We start from the raw sequence: 26,577 nt of genomic DNA, 5'->3' as shown, positions 1-26,577 counted from the left end.
TGCTGATCTGAAGCATAGTTTTTCCAAGTGATAAAAATGCTGTGTCGTCAGCATATTGGAAAATATAGACATTAGGCGGTGGTCTAGGCATATCTGAGGCATATAAGATATATAATAATGGACTAAGTGCGGAGCCCTGAGGTACGCCTGTATGAGGAAAAATAGGTCTAGAGAGGGCACTTCCTATTGAAACATACTCTATGCGATTACTTAGAAAAGAGCAAATGAGACGGATGTAACAAGTGGGTAGTTGGAGTGACTGTAGTTTGCGCAGCAAGCCATAATGCCATACCTTATCAAAAGCTTTCTCTAAATCCATAAGGACTAGACATGATGGAAGAGCTTTATTGTACTGATTAGTAAGGACAGTAGTTAGGCGTAGCAATTGGTCGTTAATAGAAAAGGTAGGCCTGAAACCTGCTTGATGTATTGGTAACAGTTCGTGTTCTTTAAGATAAACATGTAGTCTGTTGACGAGAATCTTTTCAAATAATTTACTGAAGACAGAAGTTAACTGAATGGGCCTGTAGGAAGAAACATCATGAATAGGCTTGTTTGGTTTATGAAACATGCATACCTTTGAGACTTTCCAATGTACTGGATAATAACCAGTGTTGAGTATGAAATTATAAATAGATACTAGCAAAGAAATAAATAGAGGTGGAGATTCTTTTAGCATCCTATACGAGACACTATCAATTCCTGGTGCTGTGTTACGTTTCCGTCGGAGAGCGGAATGTAATTCGAGAGCAGTGATTGTCTGGTAAGAGGATGGTTAATGTCTGTTTGATGTGATGTAAAAGGTTGTAAAGAATGTATTCTTGAAATATCAATGCGTTCGCTCTGGCATGGAGACTCGGTTGGAGTGAAAACTGTTTGCAGTTGGTCTGCGAAAGCATTCGCTTTATCTGCATCTGAAAGAAGCGGAATATTATTGACATGGAGCGGATACGTTGTAACAGTGTTTTTTCCCTTTAATTAATGAAATTTCTTCCAGTAGCGGGTAGGATGTGCCTCGTCTCTCAGCTTATTGCAATCACTTATCCAGTGCCTCCGTTTATATGCAATGAGATAGTTTTTAACTGCCCGTTGCCATTGTCTGTGACAATGAAGATGTACCTCGTTCCCAGTATGATGATACTCTCGAATGTGCTGCCTTGCACGTTTTACAATGGCCAGATATTGAGAACCTTAGCTTTCAACCCTTTGATTTACGGTTATTTGTGATTTCACGTTTATAACAAAGACAAATATTTTTAAAAGAGTGTACTTTAAATAAATTACTTAAAGAAATATTTTTCACAAAGTTTACTCTTTTAAATTATTGTTCAAAGGCCTTTGCCTTTAATAAGCCTTCTCCGAAATAAATGCAAATGAATTGTGCTGCCATCTTTGGAGCTCTTTTAACCTACGTTTGTATGTTTCTGGCCCATCCTTTCGACAATGAGATCTCGGTAACTACAGGCTCTAGAAAGATGAAGTTTTCACTGATCGATTGCAAATTCCATGTAGATTGTCCAGTTCTAATCGAATATTTAAAAAAGAAACATGGGCATTATTTCTTTATTACATTTTTATGGATACATTGGAAGTGTTGAAATTAAAAAAAACTAAAGCATCACATCCTAAGCATTATACATTCCAACAACACACTGTTGTATATAGGGGCTGTATATGTCTCAGGCGTTTGTTTCGTGGCCAAATAATAATGGAAAAGGAAGGATAACCATTTCTCCAGTCTAAGATGAACCTTTTTTGGGAGTGTTTTGCCCAATGAACACCATATATAACTGACATTATAATTAATTGTGTATTTAATGTATTTGCTTATTACATACTGCATGCAAGAAGAAAGAAAACACTGGTCATACATGAATTAGAAACTCCAACCGGAAGCAGGCTCAAATCTGGCAAACGTTACGAGATATTGAGAAAAAATAATCGAAAAAAAGTTTCCCCTTTATGATACCTTTCTTTCACTTGTGTCTGTAAAGGGACATGTACAGATGTTGTAAGGAATGATAAGGAGATTTATGCTCATATACGAATGATGCGCTGTGTAGAGAGCGCAGGTTCAGCTAGTATGTGTTTAAAATGTATATGGAAATTGAAATCTTTCACTTTAACGTCCCACGATTGTCTTCTTTAGGGTAAAAGGGAGATGGATGATTTAGCAAATGAATGGTGATGAAAGAATTGGTGGGATGCGAATTAGGGAGGAAACGGAAGTACTCCAACAATATTCACACACACGATGTTGCCCACAAAATTACTTGGCCAGAGATCAAACCAGTGACCCCACGCACCAGAAGCAAGCATTCTATCACTAAGCTACTGTGAATATTGTGATGAAAAACCCTACTTTTTTGTGTGGACAATGTAAAAATCGGTAATGAGCACGGATCTCTGAATATGACCCTGCAACGAAAAGACAGAGCACTGAATAGTACACGGCACAATCCTTTCGTCCAGGAAAAGACAAGAATGAGCAAATCGAAAATCAAAACCATGGTCATTTTCTCTTTTGATGCTAAAGGGGAGGTCCATTCTGAGTTTGTACCACCTGGGCACATCATCAACGCAAAAATTTACGTGAAAGTCCTTAAAAAACTGAAACAAAGGATCAACTGTGTCAGAAGCGATATTAAGGATTCGTGAAAGCTTCATCATGACAACGCTCCCAGCCACTCCACCTTAGTCGTGCGCGATTACTTGAATCGGATCGGAGTTACAGCGATTCCGCAACTGCTCGACTTTCCCGACTTGGTCCCACTGAACTTTTTTCTGTTTCAAATGGTAAAAAGAATCCCTGAAAAGACGTCAGTTGAACACCATTGACAGCGTCAAAACGACTTCAATGAGACTTTTAATAACTATTGAGGATTTCCAGGTGGTACAAAATGCATGAAAATCTTGTTGGTAAAAATGTATTGACGCTGGAGGATCATACTTTGAAGATTTTAAAGTAATTATACCAATCTGATCAATGAATACTAAAAACAAATTCTGACGCATTGCTTCTGGAACAAACCTTGTAGATTATTGATATCATTATAAAACTTCCTTTTTAAATATTAACTGACTTCACACACAAAACCCACTTGTTTAAAATGTCAGTGTTCCGAAATTTTACCTGTGCTATTATGCAACCATAATTACACTCAAGAATATATAGTTGCCTATAAGAAAGTTACTTTTCCGAATTAAGCCAATATCTGTTGTGTTTGATAGTCTAGCTCCAAAGGTAACCATAAAATCCTTAAGAAATTCACATGGGACCACCGGGAAGATATATTCTTTCAAACAAAAACAAATCATCAGAATCGATGCTACTGTGTCGACTTTATGTGTGAATATATCCAGAATATATCACATATAAAGGGATTGCATTGAGATTATCTTTCTTTTCTATTTTTATAAAATCAATTAAAAATAGATTATTGCTGGCATGGTTGTCGCCGGTTTTACTTTCACTGTCCCAGTGTCCCAATAGATTCTTTCAAGATAGTCAGATTCTCCGATTTTAGGGAATACACTTTATTTTTATCTTATACTAGCTGAAATGTCAATCCTTCGCACGAGGAGAATTATGTTTATGCAAAATATTTAAAAATAAAGAACTTAGTAGAATAAATAAGGATAAGTAATGCGTTTGGAATTTCCCTTTCTGAAATGTCTGTTCTTCGCACGGGAGGAAAATATTTCAACTCTTTCCCCTATAGGATACGTATTTCAATGAAAACGTTTCCCTTATTGTGTACAGAACTAACATGGGATTGGGTTAACAAATGTTCCCTGATACGTTAGGTAGAAGATGTTAAACGTGGCTTCTTCCCACTTCCACCACTAAGGGTGGTAGAGGTGCCTCATAATACAGTATTTTTTTTTTTCAAATTGTAAGTTACATGTGTACCATGTTTGGTTGAAATTATTCCAGGTATTCCGTAGTTATGCTGGAACATATATACATATACAAAGTAATTGAAAATGAATGCCGGGATTTTCATTAGTTACTATGAAAAATCGCTATGAAGTTAGTTCAATGGTTTTAGCCGTAAAATGTGTAGAAAACATCAAAGCTTTTGTACATACCTTAGTAAATTTTCACATGTGCTCTGTTTGTTGCTCTGCATACGTCTAATCTGCAACGCCATCTACAGCAACATACAACTAAAGCAAATTATGAAGAATAATGTACCTGAGCTATGGATCTACGAGAAAACAAAAACTGGCTGAATGAAGAATACGACATTTTTGACTTACCTCCAACGGTTTAGTCCGTGGCTAGAGATTGAGAAAATCACACTTCCTGTTATTCTGTTTCTTGATGGGTACAGGAATCATCTATCACTTCAAGTCAGTGGATATTGTCACGATCATCGAATACTGTATTGTCTTTTCCTGAATGCCATTCATCTTTTACAACCAACAGACGTAGGGTATTTTTACCTTTGAAACGAGCATTGAAGAATGCTCTTCAGGACGAGAAAATCAAAACTCTCGGAGTATCGGTAACGAAGATAAATTTTGCACTCCAATTGAAGAAAGTTTGGGATGATGCCGTCAAACCAGAAATTGTGAAATTCGCATTTCGTAAGTGTGGTCTTTATCCTGAGTTCTGCTGCTGTGAACTATAGCAAGTGTGTTGCCGATATTCTGAAGGCCTCAGTGAGAAAACCACAGCAAGAGAGTACCCCTTCATCTTCTCAACAACTGTTCCCTACTCCTTATAAAAAACTGAGGTTCGTTCTTGATGATCTGGAAGAATTCATTCATCGTCGTGTTCTTAATATGTTCCGTGACAAACTAAGACGTGACAAAGAGGAACAGAGTGATTGTGATTCAGATTTGGATGCTTATTGGAAAAGTATTAAAACCAGGTACAGTGTGACACATGAAACTAAATTGGCTGATAAAAACTAAACAACAAATGATTCAAGCTCAGAATTAGAAAGCGAAGATCAAGAAAGTGATGATCGTAAATTCACATGGAATAATGAACGCTTAAATGTGTACGCACCTTCACCCAAGTAGAATCTTATAGTCCCGTAATTTCGAAAAGTGAAGTAAAAATTCACAAGTCAAAATTATTGCATCAAGATGAGATTGCTTCGGAATTATTATGTTTGTCTTCCTCAAGTAGTAGTGATGATTTTCCAAAGAGTTTCTCAAACTTCCTGAAGCCACGGAGAAACCCCATCAATTTAGGCTGAAGAAAATGTATGCAATATCTTCCGAGGAATACATGGAAAAACTGAAGAAGAAGAAGAAGAAGAAGAAGAAAGGCAACAAATAGATTAACGTAAGATGCCCCTCTCTGTCCTGAAGAGTGACGATATGAAACAAACATGTTGTAGCTTAGAACATTTTAATATGCATTTCTCTTTGCGTCTGCTACCTTAGTTTATATTTTAGAACTATTGCAATGTCTTTACAATAAAACTATATCTATATTATCCTTAAATTGAACTTGTTTAAAAATAGACTATTCTGTTCGATATTTAAACCTCGCTGTTTAATATATAAAACATCCTGTTCGATAATTAAAACCTCATTGATCGATATATAGCACAACCCGTTCGTTACAAGAAGTAATACAACTTTGCTACTTAAATGTTCTTCAGATTTCAAAGTTGCTAATTATAATTGTGTAATGAGCTGTTTTCAACCAATAAATAACACCTTTACAGTTTTATCGCTCAAACTGTCTCTGTGAGGTCTCTGTTCCTCACTGATAGAAAATAATGATTAAATTAAATATTCCTAGGAATGTCCTTAAGTGTTCGATATACCGGTATATAGTGCCATAACCCTATCTTCTATTTCATATAATATAACTTACTTGAAAATTTTAGTTAGTATGCTATTTTCATCATTACAGAGAGTATTTGGTTCCAAACTGTGTGAGAATAGTAATACTGAACATCGGAAAATCAATTTTAGAGATATGCAGAATTGAACCTGACTCGATTCTACAGGAGAAAATTGATTCCCGACTCGGACTGGAATAGGTTTCCACCATATCTAATACCTCTGCCACAGATGGAGTAGCTCAGTTGGTCATGGGTCAATAGAGCGTGAACCACTGCGACCCACCACCCATTGTAACCCACTCTGACCCACCGACCCACTCTGCCTAGTACATTGTAGACAGCATCTCAACACTGGTGAATTTATCTAAGTTTTATTTTCAAGGCCTCCATTTTTCTTACTTTCCATTTGTTTCTAAAATGCACTGAGCTACCTCAGATGAGTATATTTAAGTGGAAAAAGAACTTCAGGCACTTTTGGATATTGATATTTGTAATTGTAATAATAGCAATAGGATTTGCTTTTTGACTTTCGAGACACTTTTTTTTTCTTTACGTTGGCCTACTTTACCGTGATTTGAAACGTTTAAATTTCATCCTATTTTCCACTGAAAAGTATCTGTAATTCAACAATGGAATATGATAATTAAATTGAAATTTATCGTAATGTGGCCCATAACAAACACTTTACCATTTTATAATGCGAAGGTCAGATCCCCCAGTATTGTAACAGATCGATTCTTGAGCGATTAACTGTAGAAATTAAAACTCCGATTAGTGATACTTTCATAGCCTTGTTTTATGACAAGTGTAAACTCTTCAATCAGTGGAGAGGAGGGCATGGGTTATGAGTCAGAGTTGATGACGATGGATTTTAGTGGCTGATGGGTCAGACTGGGTTACGGTGAGTTGTGGGTCACAGTGAGGGGTGGATCCTGCGTCGTGGGTCAAGTTTTCGTTGAACCACGCCATCTCTGACCTCTGCCCGCTCAATCTAACAGTACGTTATTGGCAGACTCCATGAAATGAAAAGGAATGACTGGATTTCATCTTGTGCACCTTTTATAGGTAAGGTATAAAGGAGCAAACACAAAACTCTTACAGTGGTGTTAGTTCGTAGCCAAATAGCCAACGACGTGCAAGCTTACTGTAAGCGTAACGCTGGGTTGTATTCACTGAGAATGAGATGGTACTGACCCAGGATTAAATGCGATTAGCTTTTCGGAATCCGTTTCTAGCAACAGATCCAGTCTTATATAGCCTCAGTGGTAGAAAGAGACAACACTAATCAATCAATCCAAATTGGAGGATACAATACCACAATGGTACAGCGTTCATATGCGAGGGGCCCTGGTTTAAGTTTCCGGATAATATGAGGTCCCGGTTTCAGTTCTGAGGTTTATGGCTACCTGGATGAGAGCGAATGAAAAAGCATAGAAAACCAAATTTAAAATCAATAAACATTATACACCGTACACTCACACGACCCTATACACCATCTTGTAGTTCCATTTTTTCTTTTATAACAATTCATGTACTGGTATGTAATTGAGGTTATGTATTACCAGGTGTAGACCTTGTTTCCAATCATCTATATCACAAAGTAATGTTCTTAATAATTATTTTGCATTGTATAAAATTCAATACAAAACTTAATGAAAGTGATGAGTGATGATGAAAGATTGCAGATGAGTCTGCTTTCTGACAATTCTTATAGTCATGACAATTTCCCATCACAAAAACAAAAATGAAGTCCTACACTTACATTAAAGTTCAGTAGCTGTTACGAAAGCACATTTCCTGCCCAAAACTATAAATATTCATTCTGCGTCAAAAAAAAAAAAGTTCCAATTTTTGCTGGAACATTTTCGAATTATCTTTCTTTCAATTTTGTTTCGGTAAAAATATATTATTTTTAAGATAAATGAAGATGTTTTAATGTACATTTAATCATCCTAATAGTTGTTTCCAATACGGACTGTTATTGAAGGTAGCACACAGAAATATTAGAATTCTGATGCGTTTTGTATGGATTCTTATAGAGAAAAAACAAAAGAATAAAATTTAACCTATACAAACAGATTTACAATTATAAGTATGATACAAATATTTAACAAACATGAAATATATGAATTTTGAGATTAAACTAAGAGAATATTACTGTTTGCGGAAGACCTCCACATTTCTCAGAGCTTCTTGTTTTAAGGTTGAACATAACGTATGTTCAGTGGCGTATTTAGAGGCGTATGGGGCTCAAGCCCCCCACCCCGAAATAAATTTGTTAGTTTTTCGCATTCCAAGTATAGCAATAATCCTTCTTACCATTCCTAAAAGTTTTGTTGAATTTCCATTTTCTTATGCTCTTTGTTCAGAAATAATAATGTATTTATCAAATTCTATTCCTTGTAAAAACTGTGTTCTTTTTTTCTGTTTTTCGTCCATTCTACTCTTCTGTTTCTTTTCTTAGCTATTATTATCTTTCGTTTCTCCTATTATACTTTCGACCGTTGTTAGTTGTGATTCAAGTCAGCTGTCGTCAAAATGTGCCGCCACCGAATTTCAAACCTCCCCGCGCATTTCCTTCTTGATAATTTAGGTATCATCTTACTTTTCAGTTATTTCTGGCCCCTCCCCACTCTCACTCAATGTTTTCATTCCTCATACCGGGAACTTCATTATACAAATATTAATGGAAGGAAAATGAATTTTATTAAAATTTATCGGCACCCAAAAGGAAAAATATAAATTCTTATTCACGTGTTGTGCATAGCTTCCCCCGAAACAAAATCCTAAACACGCCACTACGTATATTAAACAAAGATACAACTTACAGAGTCAAGGTTGTCAATTCCTGATTACTGAACGCCATCCTATCTAGTTCCAAGCCAGAAGGTCCTATTGACGTACTACTGACTATCGCCAGATGAAAAAATAAACTGAATGTCCATTTGTCCATATCGGCAACAGTTTATATACACCTCGGTTTTTGGTTTTCCCTTGTTTATTCTCTATTTACATATACTATTCTGAGACTTTCTCTTTTGTTAATATTTTCTGTTTTTCTGGCTTTCTATGAAACGAGCTCGGCTGTTTTTCTTTTGAACTACAAAAATATATGTACACTGATCATTTACGGTAAAAACATAAAATTTAATATACATAAGGTTAATTTATATCACAATTTATTCTGTCTTTGATGTTCAAGGCCGCGGTGGCTCAGTGGTAGAGCGTGAACCTATAGTGTATGGGATCCTTGGTTCGATTCCAACTCGCACCAAGTGAACTTTATGGTGGGCAAACACCGTGTGTGGGAGTTTTCTTGAGGTTCTCCTGTTTCCTCCCACTTTCTTCATTCCACCATTTCCTTTATTTCTCATGATTACCGTCTCCTTTTGTCTAGCCGGCAGTGGGACGTAAAAGTTAAAGATTTTTTTTTATGTTCAAATTTATAATAATGTTTGAATAGATTTACTTGTTTAGAATAGTAATTATCATAGTATACTAGCAATTTTATATGACCTAAACTCAGCTTTCTTGGCTCTGATTCCAATGAATTAAGAAAGAAAACACACACACATTCATATAACAAACTTCACACAAGCGTTATCTCGTTGAATTGAACTACCATTGTTCCCCCCATCTCGTGAAGGCGAATTCTGCTGTTACTTTTGGAGAGTTGAAAGCGTTGTTTCAGGTGTCCTGCAGGGCACTTCATCCAAGAGAATCCTCCCCTACTCCTCCTCAACCCGTTGCCTTTGTAATCCCTTTCGTAGCCCACCCTGTAGCAAAAACCACGCCTGTCCCCAGAGGCCCCGCCCATTAGTCGAGGCTCCCTTATTAAGGAAATGGTGGAGATCGCAGACCATCAAGTAATTGCCATTATCACAAGGCTAATCACGGTTAAACAAGAGGCAGATGGAACAGGAAGGAATGGAAGGAGAAGGGGGTTGTAGTTGTAGATTAGCGGTATAGAATAATCATGAGTTGAGATTTACGTAAACAACGGACGTAATACCGATGACAGCACTCACACGTAGACTACGCGGAGTAGTGAGGGGTTCTAGCAACAAAATTCCTCCAGATAAATAAAATTTTTGTAAAAACTGTATTTCTGACAGACTTATCTAAACATGAAGTTTATTAACATTTTTAGATGTAATGCCTTGTAGATAAATAATTATCGTTCTTCTTTCATAATTGGAAAATCGCTGGGTCCAAATTCAGGTGTTGGTTGGCAATTTTATGTTTTCCCTCAGTCCCATCAGATGAATGTAGGGATGATACCTTTGGACTTTTTTCAAAATTTCTTCCCGTGTGTCAACATTAGTTGTTTCCAAAGTAAAATAGCTTCATATATGTATCTCAAAATGTAAATAAGGTCTTCAATATTATTATCATATACAGGGTGGCCCAAAAGTAGGTATACAGTCTTGTACTGATCGACTTATGGAATTTATATAATTTACTTATCGTTAACCATACAGGTTTAAGTTAGGCTAGTTTTATTATTTGCTTTGAATTTCTTATCACTTATATGCTAAAGTCGGAATAGACCGAAGCAAATAACCTCATTATCTTAATAAACTGTCATTAATCAATACAAGGTTGTATACCCACTTTTGGGCCACCCTGTACTGAATAAAAAAATGTCTAGAGATGGGAGTATATACCAATCTGTAGATTTCATCGAGCTGAATAAAATGACGCGCCTGAAGGTAATCTTTATGCGTAATTTTCAATAAAATTTATTTATTTATTTATTTATTTATTTATTGTAGGACAACAATTGATGCTATACGAGAACAACGCCACATGTAAATGCGAAACTGATACTAAAAATGTAACCCTATCAATCTCCCGGTGTGGACACTCGGACGAAAAAGTGTAAAAGCTTTTTCAGATCAGCCATCTTGAGTGAGTTTTTCCGCCAAATGCCGGATAATACCATTCATATTAGCCAAATGCCGGATAATACCATTTATACTAGCCAAATGCCGGATAATACCATTCATACTAGCCAAATGCCGGATAATACCATTCATACTAGCCAAATGCCGGATAATACCATTCATACTAGCCAAATGCCGGATAATACCATTCATACTAGCCAAATGCCGGATAATACCATTCATACTAGCCAAATGCCGGATAATACCTAATATGCAGGTCAGTAGCGTACGCAGGAATTTATTTCGGGGGGTCCAAACTCAATATGAGGATATTTTATATTAAAATTCCTAAAAATTGCCCCTAAAATTATGCTAAATTTACACAGAAATCTAAATTTCGGGGGGTCCCCTGCATACGTCCCTGATACAGGTCCCAGGCGGCTTCCTTCCTTCCTTCCCTTTCCTTGGATGGTGTAATTGCCAAGGAACGTTATCGCTCATACGTGACGAAATAACATGGCCATAAATAGGGGAGGCCGGGGACAATATTAACGCGGGTCAATTATACTTGTAGAAGTGAGTTTCGAAACATTGTTTGTAGATGTCATTGGAGTCACTCATGCAAGGTGTATGTGTAGGGTGATCAACCGTCCCGTAAAAACGGGATTGTCCTGTTTTTTCACTACCATTCCCGGTGTCCCGAAAAATTTTCCCGGGACGCCAAAATGTCCCGTATTTACGTACATTAAATACAAGAAAGCTTTCCAATCTAAAATTTCTTAATTTATATTATTATTTTCTTATCACATAGCTTAGAAAATACTAATATTATTATTTTCTAAGCTATGTGATTATATTGGAATATGTCTAATTACTGAACAACGTCATTGCGACGTTTGCGATATTGGATGTGGTGGCTGCAGTTTTCCCTCCAAGATTCTCACTCCACAGACAACAGTGCAAGGGGCTGAAAGTCTGAAAGTTTTACTCTCTGTTTCGGGCGGTGGAAGACTGAGACGCTGCCACCAGTACAGTACAGTGTTTCCATGATTTGACTAAGATGTAACATACTGTCATTTACGAAAGGGGAACACAACTATAGAACCATAAAAGTGAAAGTAAAAAGAAAACTAGCAGTAAGTGAAATAATGTTTAAAAGTAAGAAAAAGCAAATAAAGGGAGTTGGAATCCGATGCTCAGAGTAGTTCGTTATAAATTCTGCTGGTGACAGATTTTGTTGATTGACAGATATTGATGAATGTTTTACATATATTTTAGTAATGTTTTCAAAATTTCATTTTTTGTTAGTTGCTGATAGTTACTTGTTATTTAATTAATTCCACAACCTTTTCAATAGGTTTTAAAATGAAAAAGTGTAAATTTGCCCTTTTTTGTGAGAGATACAGAGAGAGAGAGAAAGAGGGAGAGAGAACGGAGAGGCAAAAATATATATTTAGGGGAGTAACCTATTCAAACGTAAAAAAAAAAGTCCCGTTTTTTTTAGTTGAAGATTTGGTCACCCTATGTATGTGGGAAGAAAAAAAAAGTGTGTCGTGGAAGGCTGAACAAGGAGCAACGTGATTGTGACGGAGGTAAGGAGATTTTTAACTGACTTGTTTTTATTTTCTCTTGATAGATGTGGGTTTACTGTAAACACATACCCTGTGCGTGTGTAATCCATGTTCTTTCCTTGACAACGTGGATATTGTATTTGATGCTTTGACTCAATGTGATTATGAAAAATCTTAGAATTTATCACCGTTGAACCGACACAATTGTAACATGGTACAATCGTCCCAGACAAGTTGTACTGAATCATGATGGAAATAAACTAGATATGACCGAAGAGAATACAATTGATGTAATTGATAAAACAATGTACTATTAAGTATGCTTTTCCGGAGTCACAAGTACGTAAGGGGTCGGGACCGGACCCCCCCCCCGAAAAAAATATTTGACGGCCTTAATGTCTAATATATCATTATGGTTCTTATAAGAAAAGATAAGACTTTCACCCCATATTTCATTATGGGGCCTCCCTTAACTTCTTTATACACTCTTACAAACGTTTGTGGCTGGCCGCAGATCAGTGCTTTACGATGTTGTATCAGAATAAGCTAATGTTTCACTATCTTCCTTCCTTGTGATTTAATACTGAATATTATATTTTTAAATGTAAGTTTCTAAAGACTCATTTGTCAAATAAGCTCCCTTTCTGATTCATCAGGAATAATCAACAATGTCTGTGACTTTTCACATGTTTTACTTAATCTCTATCGCACATTAGCGCATTACCTGTTCGTGTCGTTGTGTGAGGGATGTGTATAGGGTTTACAAATGCAGTGTAGGTGACTATTAGTACAATATCATTAGGACTTTAATTAGTGGCGCAACAATAGAGTAGGAATGTTGTTGACGCGTGAAAATCGTATATTTTTAAATAGGTCTACTTTTAAATATGAGGACGTGGTCTTACTCTTAGTTTGTTGTTCCCATCCATTGTTAAAGCTGTCAGTATTATTCTCTTTCACCTTACTCCCAAATTAAAAATTTCCATACATTATTACGATATCTCTGTTGTTTCAGAATGTCAAGATCGAGGATTAGAACGACAATCTGAGACACAACACCCCAAGAAGTTATGGAAGCGGCAGCCCATGCTGTTCTCAAAGATGGTAAAAGTATTCGCTCTCGTGTCAAGGAACATGGTGTTTGTCACGTAAGCCTTTACAGATTTCATTTTAAAAAGTCGGCAATATAAATCCTTTTGCTTTTCCAAAAATTGGTTACAATCCACACACTTAAGTATTTACCACAGAACAAAAAAAAAAAAAAAAAAAAAAAAAAATAGTCTCACTAATTATATTAAACTTTCTGCAGATTTGTATTATGATCTCTCTCCTAAGGAAATAAGAAAGCTGGCTTATGACTGTACCAAGATGTTTAATTTGAAAATGTCCCAGCGATGGACTGAGACAGAAACTACGGTGTCGAATGGTTGTCATCTTACATTCAGCGTCATCCAGATATTTTAATCCCAAAACCTGAGCCAACAAGTCTTAATAGAGACATGAATTTTAACAAGCCAAATGTCGATCTCTTCTTCGATAAATATGCAAGTGTATTAGACAAATACAAGTTTGAACCTCAGAATATGAACAGTGGTAAGAAACTATTTGAACAAACCGGGAGCAGATTGCTGAACTTTGGAACTTTGGTCGGTGAGGGATAGTTTCGACGATATAAGGTGCCAAAAACGTGGAAAAATGAACTTCAGAGGGCTGTAATTCAAAAACAACGCAACGCAGAGAGTGCGGTTTAGAACATGAGACTCGAAGTCATACTTACTCGATTGAAGAATGTATGCTTCAAACCTCCGCAAGATGCGAGGGCTTCTCCAAAGGTACGTAGAGATTACTTGCCAGGTTATAGGAGAATCCTACGTTCCTTTGGGAAATCCCTCACACACATCTTGCGGAGGTTTGAAACGTACATTTTTCAATCTAGCAGGTATGACTTCGAGTGTCATGTTCTATACCTCACTCTCTACGTTGCGTTGTTTTAGAATTGCAGCCTTCTAAAGTTCATTTTTTCACGCTTTCGGCACCTTATATCCCCGAAATTATCCCTCACTGACCAAAGTTCCAGAGGACTTTTTTGCTTGTTTCGGTGTCAGCAATCAGCTCCTAAGTTTGTTCAAATAGTTTCTTACCACCCTGTATATAACATCGATGAGACTGGTATCACTACTGTCCAATAAAATTGTTACATACTGTCCAACACCCAATAAAATTGCTGCGACGAAAGGCAAGAAACAAGTAGAAGAAATCATAAGTGCTGATTGAAGTAGTTTTATTACAATGTGTTTCACTGTTAATATTTGTGGTAACACTGTCCCTCCAATGTTTGTGTTTCTGAGGGTGCATTCTCGTGATTATTTCATTAGAAGTGCCCTCCAGGTTGTTTAGGTACAGCAACTAAATCTGGATGGATGCATACCGCAGAATTTCTTTCCTTCATTCAGCATTTGGCTAAACATGTCAGACTTAGTTTTGAGAACAAAGTGTTAATTTTATTAGACAAACATGAGTCACACTTTCATATTTCAGTCATTGATTTTTGTAAGGAAAATGGGATAATGCTTCTATCATTTCCATCCCACTGTTCTCATAAGTTACAGCCACTTGATACTGGAGTTTATGGTCCATTCAAAAAACAAGTCAATTCTGCCATTGATCAATGGATGAGAAATAATCCAGGTAAAAGAATTTCAATATACGATATCGCCGAAATAGTTTCTGTCGCTTTACCTCTAGCTGCTACTCCTAAGAATATATGTATGGATTTTCTTTTACTGTAATTTGACCGTTTAACTGAAAAGTGTTTTATGAGAGCGAATTTTCTTCATCATTAGTCACTAGCAGAGATAGGGACCTAACCTCATTGTGCACCTCTACATCTGACGTCTTGCCAAACAATAATTCTTCTACGTTTTCAGTGTATGAGATGTTGGTTACTCCGGTTCAAAAACAGTTTACTGAATGAAGAATGGATCCAATGCATTAAATGCGAAATGTGTCCTCATTTACAATGTAATAAACGGTGTTCTTTCTACTTATGTCATAAGTGTCTGTCAGAATAAATTTTATCTTCCTTTTTTATGAGTAAAATTGAAGAAAATTTCATTTTCTATCATTATTATTATTATTAATATTATTATTATTATTATTATTATTATTATTATTATTATTATTATTATTATTAATATTATTATTATTATTATTATTATTATTATTATTATTTGTAGTAGTAGTAGTAGTAGTTGTTGTTGTTGTTGTAGTACTAGTACTATTACTACTGCTACTACTAGTAGTAGTAGTAGTAGTAATCAAGAGAAGGCAAATGTAGTGATATATTTTAAATATAATTTGTACCTCTTGTGCATTGTATTTGTACTTACTGTAGGTGTATCTTTTACATTTTTGTTATTGAACTTTATACATTGTAATATATATTTATATAGCACTCTCTATTATAATACCATATACATATAACTATATATATTGTTTTGTCATGCCATATATATTGTACTTTTTATTAAAAGCGTCATATTACAATTGTTACAAAGCTCTGTTACAATTGACGCGGGCCCGGGGACGTGTGTAACAAGACAGATGCTGTCATAAAATGCTTCGCAACTTTCTATATTAGAAATTATCACGTATGAAAAAAATTGAATGGAACAGCAAAGCTTCACTTAAGACATTGTATAATTTTCAAACTTATTGGAGCATAAACACGTGAGAAAAAAAATAAAATGTAAAATTTGTTACAGTTCCCGGTCTCCCCTACCGAAAGCCCAAAAATCTAATTCCTAATCCTAACCCTTGATAGAAAACAGGTTGCTGGAGTAAGTCAAATTTTGCAGCGACACGATTGCAGTCCTTTGGTATGTCTTTCTATTGATGCATAGAAATGATCACGGGATGATGTGTACCTTCCATAGCTGAAACATCATTCACTTCGTCTAACAGTATTTATGTGCTTTGTGACAAAACAACATTCAGTTATTGGAGCTTTAACTAGAGATTAGAGCACACTGTCGTCTATTGCTTGGACACTTGTTTCTAGTGAAGAAACCGTCTTGTACCTTTGACGATGTGTTCGTTTGTTGAAATAGTACTTCCTTTTGACGGTGTGACTAATTCATTTGATAGTGTGATTTTTTTGAATACTTGACGAAGTATTTTGTTCCCCATTATAACAGATAATTTATTATACACTTTAGTATTTATGAATGCAAACAAATATTGTTTAAAATGATTGTATAATGGTTTTAACATAGTGCTATAACACGTCCAACTTTTGCCTGGGAAATGTTGGGCTTTTTTTAGTATTTCAAATTTAGTGGAAAGATAGCAGTAAGTTTCTCTTTTATTATCCCATTATAACACAAATACACACACACACACACACACAATTAACTACTACATTCTGAAGAGGAAATTCTGAAAAATTTCAAAAATCAAATAAAAAATGATTTTTTTCAGTTTAACGTCTCACGATTATGTCCTTTAAGCTAAGGGAGACGATGATTAAGGCAAATGAATGATAATGGAAGAATTGATAGTATGAGAATGGGGGAGGAAAAGAGAATACCTCAAGAAAACCCACAGATACCATGTTGTCCACTACAAACTTACTTGGGCGGGGACCGAAGCAGAGACCCCACGCACCGCTGACCCACCATGCACCCCCCTAAAAATCAATGAAAAACGGTAATTCGCTAAAGAAGAAACAGTGCAAATTGGTAGACGCAGTTTTTTTTTTTTTTTTAGTTCCTGCAAATTATTTAGATTAACGTTCAAAGGCAAAAACGTTTTAGTAAAAAGTTTTTATGTATTAGATTTCGTGAAAAAATATCTTTTTTAAAAAAATTATGAATAAACTAAATCTTCATTATGACTATATGTAACTTTTATTTATTTTTATTTATTGAAGCCGTTAAAATACAATGGGAGAATATTCAAACGCTATCCATAAGTTTCATGACACGATAAAGCAGTAAAGAAAGAATGAATTCTACACATCATGAGTTAAACTAACATAACTCAAAATAGCCTTTTTAATTTTGTAAAGTGAACTCTCTCAAGCTAAGGATAAAATGTTTCCCGAACGGATAACGAGATGTAAGCAAGATTGTATAGCAAAACAAAAATTATTTTGCATGTGTTTCTTGGTTTCTGCTACTTTTTTCTTGCTTGCTAGATTAAATTTAGGCAACCAGTGAAACACATTTATGAAGATTATAACTTCCAGGTACTTAATAAGATGGGTAAGCAACCAACATGACGCTTGGGATGTGTGGGTTACATAACTTACGCATACTCGCAATAACTGCAATGCCAGTTTGAAAGCCAATCAAAACAACAGGATTGAACATAAAACTAACAACGAATGTTGTAAACGTACTTTCTTAATTGAAGAATCCACTACAGTGAAACAAATTATGTATTTTTGAACAAGAAAGTCACAAAAGATCAAAATAGCCAATATTTCTAGTTCTCCTCCTTCTCCCCCCCCCCCAATATCCAATTTTTAATGAAAAATCCTCCATCACAAAGAAGCCGACCATTTTACATCTCCAGTTTCTGTAGAGATTCTCAGATAGAAATTCGATCGAGTCACATCATGTGGCACCCAAATGTCGAGTCCCTTTTTTGTTGTCAGCTTTCTCCAAATACTTTAACACCGTTTTATGATTGATGTTTACGTCATTGACAATATCCTGATTGTTTACAAGCCAGTCTTGCTAGACTTTTCCCAACTTACTACCCATTTTTGCTATGACTATTCGCTCTCTGCCAGGAACACCTTGAACATCGAAAATTCCAGAACAAAAACGACTGAACCATTCATTAGCTGTTACTGTTGATAACGTTATCCTGCCCATAGACACCACAAGTTGCTTCACGGGCCTGCTAATCGTTTTGAGTCTTTATCGAAATAAAATTGTAAAATGTACACTCAATTTTATTTTCGAGTTCCATCATGAAGAACTTCTTCTCAGGACCATCGAGCTCCATTAATTGTTGCTCTTTGATGAACAGCGTCTCTGCGGTTAACTTTGTAACTGTCTAGAAATCTGTAATGGAATGAAAAAATACCTTAGGAACGTGTATATCATGTACAACTAATGATATAAACTAAAGTACAATAATTTTCTAATAATAAAGTTTTTAATGTGGGACTTACTTTAGAAAAAAACTATATCTTGTATCAGAAAATCTATATACAACGTGTGATTCATTTTATGTTCTCGAGCAACACCTCCGTTTTTTTTTAAAGGAAAAATCCACTACGACATTTTTGCAGTGGAAGTTTCAACCATGCCGACCATTAAACTATTGTTAGGTAAATGATAGTAAATTGTTTGTTGACCAATAAACTACTTTAAACTAGGTTTTTTAACTGTATCCTTGAATTTACCAATTCGTTTAGTCTACAAAGATTTATCAATCGTGTTCCTAGGGCATGTAAATAGTAGAACTCTCCTTCATAACCTTGGTGCTGCATAGAGATGTAAAGAAATCCAATAAATAAAGCAATATGGCGAAGTACATAGTCTATATCTTAAATAAGGAAGTACGTACGTATATGAAATGTATGATAAATGTATCGTTGAAATTGTTTATGTGTGAGTGAAGTCTTCTAACATAAATTCGTATCTAATGCATATATCCACATAGTCGCTAAGCTATCTATGATACGTCACTTGGAAAAGAAAAATGAATACTTTTTTTTCGCAAACTTCTTTAAGTGGCGTAACCTTTAGCGGGCAGTGGAAGACACAACACGCAAAGGAGTAGGGGAGGTTTTCTTCCTTTCTCGCATCTTGCCTGAGGCTGACTGCTGCCAGAGATGGTAATGGACTCCCAGCTGGAGCCTGGGGGCCTGCTAAAAGCCTAGCCACTTGTCCGCTTTCGTCTTGGCCCCCGCTAATCCCATATGATTTTTGTCCATTTCCCGGCGACCCATTACAGTAATGCACACTCACTCTGGCCTTCCCCCTTCCCCTTTTTCCAGTGGGGGTAAATAGCCGGTAGCGCGCGCCTTGATTAATATTGTATTTCTTGTATCTACGAAGCAAGAGAAAACTGATGCTCCCTTAATGCAGTTCCCATCCGGCCGGGTTTCACTTCAATAAGCCACCTCGGCTACCCGCGAACCTTAGCAGCTCTACCCACAAGCCCTCGCGCTCTTATGCGTTCGTTCGTATTTTGAATTCTGTTGTAGACCATTCATTTCATTTCTCATACCGACTTTCTATTCTTACTACTGCTGTTGCTACTCTCACTCTGTGAATGTTATCATTGGAAACTGGCCTTGCTACATTCCGTGGCCGAATTAGAGCAGTGTCACAATTGAAAATGATATACATATATAGTACATTTTGGTTAGGAGGGAGACAAACAAAAATGTTATGCGTGCAGTGACAAATTCTGAGTTTTGCTCAGCTATATTCTGTCTACCCGTTACTAGTTGAGTCAATATTTTGAATTCATTTTATTAAACAATCAGCCTTTAGGCAAAAAGAAGTACACTTTTCAAGAACATTGAAAAAAAAAAGACACAAAATATTCTGTATTCAGTATCTGATTTAGTGTACAAAGCAAAAAAAAAAAAAAAAAAAAAGATATGATTTTCTTGCTGGAAACTAAGTGCTTTCATGGGTTACACTTTCCTGTTTATTACGTTCTTTAGATATAATAATTTCGTCTTTACACTGAGAAAAATCCGTCATCCGGACAGCGGTATATTGTACAAATGTACGGAATCCATTTGTTTACTACGGAAATCTGTACGGAGCATGTTTTATCCATATGCTAAATATGTATTGCCTTTTTCCGGCTTTGATGTTACATCATGCCGCTTTAGGATGTCTGCCTTCTAACATTCTTCCCTATATTATATACATCAGCTATATGTTATATGCGTTCATCTGTATGTGAGATCCTTACCCTGAGCCCGTGTAAGGTTCAGAGTAGCTTGTTAATGCAAATGGATGAACTCAATAATATTGTAGCAACCCTACCCAACAATACCAGTAAATCTTGTATTGATCTTAAAATAGAATGTTTAAAGATTTGCCATATATTTCGCACTCGCATTTTTCTACTACTTGATACATATGCACTAAACTTACACAAAGCTGGAATTTGCTATACGAGTATAAGCCCAGGAGTCAAAATATTAAATTGACTTCTATCTTTCAGATAATCTTCAGAAACGTGTTAGATATCACTGATTTCTGATATTTAATGTTATATTTCTTTCTCACTAAATAGTTGCTATTATTATTGCTACGCAACCAAACACAATTTGATTTTTTTTAATGAACTCCTGGTTATGCACCACGGTAATGATAAGATGGGTGATAATGATGTAATGAAAAAAATGGGAGGAAACTAAAGAAACACGAGAAAATTCACGCACACAGTGTTTGTCCATTACAAAGCGCACTTGGCGGGAGCTGGGGTCAAACCAGAGACTCCACACTCCAGAGATGAGCGCTCTATCATTGAGCCACCCCGACCTCACGGTATTTTATGTTTATCGGTTAGTTTATACCTTTCTAGCAATGAGCCTACATCTAACATGAACCTGCAGATTTAATGTGCCAATCCAAGCCATTTAAGGCTTCTTCAGAAATAAATCTTCGGTTGAATCGAATACACTTTGAATCACACATCAAAATAACTCCCTTCCGGATAAAGAATGTGTTTCCACCTTCTGTACAAGAGATCAAAATCCTATTCCGAGAGAGACATTAAGTAGCTTGGATCGTATATTAAACTCCAGGTATACGACAAGTTGCTGAAAAACTAAATTTAAATTATAAAAATCACAAACAAACAAACAAACAAATAAAAAAAACATTGGTCGTATAACACTCAATAACAATATTAAGTATTTAGTAAAACGGAAAACTAATATTTAACATCTGCCATCGACACTATAATGCAGTTTTTTTTTTTTTTTTTTTTTTTGCTGGTCACGCACTTTAATGAACGCCCATGGTGTATTGACAAACTCACTTGTTCTTTTACTACTAATCTAACATAAATAAAATGAAGAGTTTTTTTGTGTGTCTGTGTGCGGCCTAGGGACCAGACGAGTGGACCGAGAGTTACCAAATTTTGGTCACGGGAACCTTGGTTCAGGCCCCAAACCAAGATGAAGCGTTTTTTTTTTTTAAATCTGAACCAGGGGGTCTCAAGGGGCGTTTACCGGGGCATGTAAATGTACTAAGAAATCACTGATATTAGTGTCGAATTCATAGTTTTCGCTGATCGTTAAGATCAATGCTGAAACTTCGAACTCATTAACTTCCAAATTCACCCCATTCGGCTGCGGGCCGGGGGTTATCGGGGGATACCGAGACATGTAAAAATGACTGATATTAGGGTCGTACTAAGTTAACCCGCCACTTTCATTACTGAAAATCGTGAAAAATTAAAGTTATTGTACAAGACTGAAATTTTGCCTTATATTAGCTTATGATTCAAAGAAACAAGTGCACTATATGATTCCATGAAATATCTCGTACGCCGCTGGGTATACGCACGTCTTTCTGTGATTGTTTTGAAAATTGTAACGGAGGTCACACTTCCGTGATCAAATTAATTTCCAATCAAAAATTGGATTATAATTATGATCAATTTTTGTCAATATTTTTGTGATTTCTTTTGAGCATTTAATTCAAATTTATATAAAAATTTGATGTAGATTGTCAATAAAATGTAAAAATCCATTGTTTTTCAGAAAAAAGAGAAATTTAATACAGAATTAGATTACTTACTGCAGTTAATATCGTTACTAGTGGACCGATTGCATTTTTTACAGTAAAGCTTTGCAAACCAATTAACTAAAACAGTAGAACATTATTAGAAATGTAAAAACCCAATTTATATTAATTATATTTCTTGTGTGACCTCCCGTTACAACGCGACCGCTGTTACAATGCCTGTGACATCTTGTTACTTACCATGGACCGCTGTTACTTCGACAGTGGCATTGATACATATCCATGATTATCGTAACTTTACCAGGTGAGTAGGTCTGTTCACAAGTAGTATTTTACTACCTAATAAAATGTTGAACTGTATATGTTAAATATTTTCTGCATATATTTTTCTCATTAGTTACAATAGTGGAGTACTACAAATTAGTTTTTCAAAATATTGCTCTCCAAAGTTAGTGATGCATTAAGAGATTAAAATGAAAGGCTACTTGTTTCTTAAATAAAATAAAACAAGTTTAAACAGAATAAAAAAAAACTTTCTTCTGAACACTTTCGTAGCTAACATGGCAACTTCATCTTTTTACCGTCCTTTAGTCTAACTTAGCAGAATTACAAAGCAGAACACATTTAGGAAATGCATAATGAAATATTCGCTTCTTTGGTGTCATGACTTTCACTGGGGGATCTATTATAGCCTTCACATCACTTAAGCGATCTTAGGCCAACTGAACTATCCGGGCCCTGAATACTACATTACATTTACATGTATCACATTACAACTGTCCAATTTAGTAATAGTCCCAGGGTATAATATTCCATCGAGCTTCACAATTACCCATTGTCCAATGACTAGCTCTTCTTCTGTCGTACTCTCTTTTCTTTTCAAGTTCATCTTCTGTCATTTTTGCACGTCTTCTACGTTGCCTCTCTCGATCCTTCCTTGTTTTTTCTTCAAGTGCCGAACCACTAAGCTTCCTTCTTTGCCTGACTTTCTTCTGTGGAAGAAGATTTTCATTGTGTAAATACCTCCGTAGGGTGGATTCTGATTTTGAAGATGTTGGAGTCTGAACATCCATCGCTATATAGGAAGTAAAAAGAAACAAATACCTGTAAAGCAGTGGTTTCAAATTTTAACTTATAAAACGCATTTGTTTAAAAATACTGATCATCGTCTGAAAAGATCTACAAAATCTCGTAGCGTAATCAGTGTTTTGCAGAATAATTCCAGCAAACTAGAAGCAGGCCCTTTTTCCTATCATACACTGTAGGACAAAATAAAATAAAATCAAACTGAACGCAGCATCTTAATTCTTTGTTTAGGAAAATTGTGGAAAATCTTCATGCCATTCTGTAATAGTACAATACTACGAACACTGTTGCGTTAATAAACTATACCGGTACTTTCAATTAATATTACATGAACTTACAATAAAATATTAAAAGTGATATTCTTAGAAGGACCTAAATCAGTTTTCAGTGACCTCCGCTTCTGTCTGTATTTCACTCCACAAAAGGCCTAATGGTTTCCTAAACTTATTTGTATTAAAAGAAAGTAAAGCAATCAATAAAATTCTAAAACATGCTGAGAGATAAACACAAGCCTCTAATCCATCTCTTTTCTCAAATATTTGTAAGAGACTTTCCATTACTCTTTGCAATCCTTAATTGTATAGTTTTATATAGCTTGATCATTAGAAAGAATCTTCTAATCGAAACATGAAGTATCGGCTGTCACGCATGTAACAGCAGTCATTTTTTGTATCGTCGGTCACGCAAAAAAAAAAAAAAAGCCAATTCGTGACCGCTGTTACAGTGACCACTGTTACAGTGACCGCCGTTTCATTTTCGGGCTATAGCTTCAGCTATCGTTCGCACGTGGGCTTAATCGTGCTGGCCTCTTCAGTAATGTTAGCACTGTGAATATGATTTAAAAAATATTAGTTTATTTTACATACAGGAATCAACTTATTCTTTGAATCAGGCGACTGTTGTTACATTTTCAAAAGTCATGCCTGAAATTTTTAATATATTTTGCACTTACCTGCTGTGCATGGAAGTGCATCCGCCTTGACAGATTATGCCTTCCGAGGATATTAGGATTCCGTTTGGAACAGCGAAAACCACAATTGCAACCCGCGATACGATCACTTGTTTGGAGACTACATAATCTACAAAGGACTACCTCTTATGGAACAGCAATTCGGCACCTCACTCCGGAGTGTAGGACATATCATCTTGGATTGGTAATCAAAAGCGCAACCTACCTGTGATTGAAGTCCACTCCTGGACACCGTTTTGTACGTCTCTTGTTTAATTTTCTTGTTGTTTCGTGTGAACAAGAGATATTTCGGCCCACGTTTGTTTAAACAACACTATCTGAAACAAAGTGCGTACGGATGGGAAAGGCCAGCCCTGTTCTAGCTTACATTTCTTTACGAATGAATCTTTTCCTTTACACGGTTTGCTACACTGTTTCACGACGGTCCCAAACAGTCACAATATCAGAGAAAGGTACCAATATCCTCGGAAGGCATACTCTGTCAAGGCGGATGCACTTCCATGCACAGACACTGTTGCAGTTACTTGTCGTATACCATTTATCGTGGAGTCTTGCCCTATTATTCTGCCCTTCGAATACACGTTTGTTTTGCTCAAGTCTTCTACACTTCGTCCCGTCCATACCATCATACATATGTTTTTCGCGGTTACATCATTGGTTTTCCTTTTGCATTTTACCTTACATTGATATATCATACACCACGCTTCTCATTTCAATACCTTACGCTATATTCAAGATGGCGGCTTTCAAGATGGCCGCCAAGTCAATGTTATAGCATATCAAATATCTTGATATCCTGGTGCTGCCCATCCTTTCAGTTTCCAACATAAATTGGTATCTTGCGATGTTTACCTTATATCATATTGTCGCGTGGTGCGTTATGTTGCGGAGCATATCTCCGGTGTTTCTGGATGGGGGCAGCTCCAATTTGGCATTTTTTCTTCTTTTCTATTATGTGTTCTCTGGGCGAAGTTTGAGTCGGATCTGATCGTGCCTTGTTCTGTACATTGCTTGTTAGCGCAGGTACATGGACATGTGTACGAGTATTAGGTGAATATATATATGAACTCCATTAACCCCTTGCTTTCCTTCTGCGTGAAGAATTACTGCTGTGTGAAGAATTACTGTTGTATCTGTTTCTTTTTGTGTTGTTTTCAACTCCTTCACATCAATATAAGTTGTTGCTGCCTTATTTTGCCAACTCACTACAGTATTCTTCTTTGTTACCAACTGAGTTCAAGAAGTGCAACTGCAAACAAATTAGTAAGTTCAATCTTGTTTTGGTTGTGAGACAAGAGTTTCTTCATGCTTGTATTTAATATGTTAGTTGACGGATGTATCTGAAATTGAACTACATCTGTCATTTTCTCAGATCGCGTGTGGCCATTTTCAAAAAGCCAGCTATATATGAATCAAAAACCACATGTAGCTCTTCATCTTGCCCATATTACGAGAAAACATACGCACAGAAATGTTGTGATAATCTTGGTATGTCTTTACATATTCTAGTTTGTCAATGCGATGAAGTTCTGTCATACCATCAATTATTGCTACCGTATTTTCACGGATGTAGAAGAACCTGTTTCATTTTCCACACCATTGTTTATAATGCTAATTCTGGCTCCACTTCCAGCTCATCAACCGGTACCTTCTAAGAGATCTCATTTTCCAAACTTGTTAATTCTTAAAAACAAATCTTAGCTTATGCTTTGGTAGACAATGATTCATCTTACCATTCGCAGAGGAATGTGCCTTGAGTATTACTGAGCATACATATTGGCTTAAGCAAAATTTAACACAAATACCCGGCCTTGATCTTGATGCTAAAAGAAGTCTTGAAAACAGACATACTAGATTTAAATTCAACTACTTTACCTTTTAAAGGTACTTGTTCCTTTTTGGAAATAGTTTTACATGTTTTGAGGTTTGTTTTCTTCATCTTCGACCAGAAATATTTAGATTTATTTTAAATTAATTTTTCGATGAAAAGTGCTCAACTGGTCTCCTATTTCTTCTGCATTGATCATGTCTTTCTATACTTTTGGGAACATTCTTTCTGTGACAAGATGTGTCAGGTTTCCATTCCTTAGGTTAAAAGGATTTGTCACGGATTTCGGTGTACTTACTACATTTTAACCTCATATTCTGGTCTCTTTCTTAGCTCCAAAGAACATTCATGATGACATATCTTTCCTGAATGTGATAGTCCTGCAATGTTCTCGAGCTTCTCTCCTACTCAAGTCAACTCAGAATCTGAAAAAGAAAAATGGTTCTTGCTGCTTCATTTAAAGAACTTCCAACAAGACCACCTTACATTTTAATTGTTCTCTTTATAAGTTCCAAAGCCTCATCTGCCCCAAGGCATGTAAAAGGAGTACAACTTTTGTTTACCACCAATTAGCACTCCTTAATTCATCCCATCTTAATTTGTCAGTTTTTTTTAAGCAATCAATTTCACACAAGAACATTGACATCATTATTGTATAATTTTGTAGATCCATACAGAAGAAATAT

General features: G+C 35.9%; 1 long non-coding RNA gene across 1 annotated transcript in view; it reads left to right on the top strand.

The window, feature by feature from the left end:
* The window catches only part of LOC145670371 (uncharacterized), a 508,027-nt gene that overhangs the window by 432,398 nt on the left and 49,052 nt on the right, over positions 1-26,577 (top strand). Inside the window, exon 2 of the long non-coding RNA XR_014128294.1 lies at positions 13,286-13,418. This is a non-coding gene — a long non-coding RNA (uncharacterized LOC145670371). The remainder of the gene's footprint in view (positions 1-13,285; positions 13,419-26,577) is intronic.

The sequence above is a fragment of the Thermobia domestica genome, chromosome 14, assembly GCF_964235325.1.
Source record: "Thermobia domestica chromosome 14, izTheDome1.hap1.1, whole genome shotgun sequence".
Taxonomy (NCBI): Eukaryota; Metazoa; Arthropoda; class Insecta; order Zygentoma; family Lepismatidae; genus Thermobia; species Thermobia domestica.
The sequence above is the reverse complement of the archived record's forward strand: the minus strand, read 5'-3'. Positions and strand labels throughout refer to the sequence as shown.